The sequence below is a fragment of the Leptonychotes weddellii genome, chromosome 16, assembly GCF_054177405.1.
Source record: "Leptonychotes weddellii isolate Sample4059 chromosome 16, ASM5417740v2, whole genome shotgun sequence".
In the NCBI taxonomy this organism is placed as follows: domain Eukaryota; kingdom Metazoa; phylum Chordata; class Mammalia; order Carnivora; family Phocidae; genus Leptonychotes; species Leptonychotes weddellii.
In genome coordinates, this window is record NC_138384.1 from 29,939,465 (window position 1) to 29,942,118 (window position 2,654).

The window sequence follows — 2,654 nt, forward strand, 5'->3', positions numbered from 1 at the left end:
CCTTTAAAGTAGGCTCCATGCCCAGTGTGGAGCCCAACATGGGGCCTGGAGTCACAATCCTGAGATCAAGACCCGAGCTGAAATCAAGAGCCAGGCACTTAACCAACTGAGCCACCCCGGCGCCCCTAAACCTTTTAAGCTTTCTATAAGAATGAAGATCTGACAGCCCAGCCTCCCTGCCACAGCCAACATTAACCAGGCCTGGCCTCCAGCCAGCCTAGTCCCCTGAAGACAACTTGAGCCAGCCCAGCCTGATCTCCGAGGCATCCTAGGAACTGGCTCCCGGCTCAGGTCATTCCAGGAGGACCAGAGAGGCCCGCCTGCCACCGAGGATGCAGACAGGGCCCGCTCCAAGACCCTCACCTCCCGCCCCCCTTTCTCCAGACTTAGATGTCGTTGAAAAGCTTACCACGGGACCCAGCAAGACCACCCCTGCCACTATTAGAAACCTGATCCCGAGTCGCTGATTAAAACCAGGAGGGGGTTTTAATCAGCCGGGGCCATATGCTATTTAACTGAAGATGAAAGTACCAATGATAAGCATCATCTCGGAAAGGATGTCGTTAAAGGAAGAGCAGAACAGCGAGTGGTATCTTTTATCATTACAGCAGCCCCTCGCCAAGCTCTCGTTAGGGGCCTGGAGGCCCATCTGGGCCCTGTCTCTATTATGCAGCGCTTACGGTTTCATTGTGTCTGAGATGGCTCCCGAGCCCACGCCATGCTCAACTTCTAAATATACAATTAATGCCTATTAATTATAGTTTTCAAACCCGCAAAATGATCCTTCATTAACTTAATCGCCTCTTCTATTTTATCAGGAAATTGTATTCTCGCTTTCCATCATCCTCACATCTGAAGCCCCCCGGGGGCGGGTGGCACATGATGCTTGGCTGACTGGCGAGGGGAAGGCCTGCCTGTCCTCTGGCCATCTCGACACCCCCCTCCCCAGACCACCCTCTGCCACGAGATGGGAAGCCACGGAGCCGGGTCAAGCTGGATCCCAGGTCATATGGAATCGGATTGACATCAATGTGTGTGGGGGTGGGGGATAGAGAGCCTTACCTTCCTCATCTGTAAAATGGACATGACAGAAAGCCTCCCCCCACAAAGTTGCCGTGAGGATTACGTAGGCAGGGCTTTGTCTCCAGGGGGGTTTTGGCACCGTGGCATCGCAGAGAGCCCAGAGCAAGGAACGGGCTGCATCTTCACCCGAGCTCCGTGCATCCCCGAGCCCGTCTAGACTCTCCTAAAACCCTATTCCAGCTTTCTGTACATTTAAAGCATCTCTACACTTCTCTCCCTCTGTTTCCACAGCTTTATTTTAAGCCCTGTCACCTCATCTCATTTGTGCCTTAGTTTACAGCTAAGCAGGGAAGACAAGTAGGTGTGCTATGAGGGATGTGCGGGGAAGCCTACGAGGGGCATCTGCCCCAGGCTTGGGGGTCAGGGAGGGCTTCCTGGAGGAACTGGTCTCGAAGGAGGCATGGGGCAGGGGCAGCACAGACCCATGGCCCCCTGCTGTTTCGGCATGGCCGTTAGGGATGGTCGCACAAGCAGATTCACCTCACCACCCCACCCCCAGCAGAATCACATCCCATGCTGTGCCCAGTCTTCCTGCAAGGGCCCGGGCCTTCTCCAGGCCTGCAGGGGCCTGCTTGCAAGCGCACAGCCTGCCAGTGGGCCCTCGTCCTGAGGGCGATGGGGTGGGTTTGAAGTAGGGTCCGAAGGGTGACCTTCTGGGTGGGAAGTGGCAAGGTCAAACTCGTGTTTGCTTTCTGTCTGCACTGTGGGGACTGACAGGAGAAGCGAGGCTGGGAGAGGAGCTGACCAGGCCAGGGGACAGTTGACAGGCTTCTCTGCCCAGCTCGGTGCCACTGGGATGGAGGGCCTAGGTACAGGTGAACTCTCTTTTGGATGGAGAACCAACAAGTCTCAGCGATTGGATGAGGGGTGAGGAAGAAGGAGTTGAGAACCCCCAGGCTTCTGGCTTGGACTACTTGGTGGATTGTATCACCCTTTACTAAGCTTGAAACACGTTTTGGGGTAGGATGGCGACTTTGTTTGGGGGCATGCAGTTGGAGCTCCTTGTTAACAGCCTAGAGACGGTCATCAAGGCCATGGCCGTGGATGAGATCCCAGGAAGTGAGGCCATGGAGAAGAAAGGGGGCCAAGATCAAGACTGCAGCAATGCCGCCATTTTAAACACTTTTTATTTTGTCGATACTTACAGATTCTGCAGAGACAGTACAGAGAGGTCCCACGTACCCAGTTTCAATGCAGCAATTTTTAAAGGAGGATTCGGTAAAGCCTCCTGCTAAATGTGGTCCGGAGGGGCTAGAGAATGTCCAACAGGGCTTGGTGTCAAGAAAGTCATTTCACTGAGGATTCAGTTTGGTTGCAAGAGAAAGTGCTTTAAACAAGTGAAAAGTTGGTTTCTTCCTCGTTGAAGAGTCTAAATGTAGGTGTCCAGGTCTGCAACAGAAGTCCTGTTCCTTGGGGGCACAGGCTTCTTCCAGCCACTCCACCATCTCTAGGGCATTGTCCTTGTCCTCACGGTCCAAAGCGGTGGCTAGAATTCCAGCTATCACATCTGCTTTCCAGGCAGCAGAATGGGAAAGGGGATGGAGGAGAAAAGGGACAATGGGAATAAACAA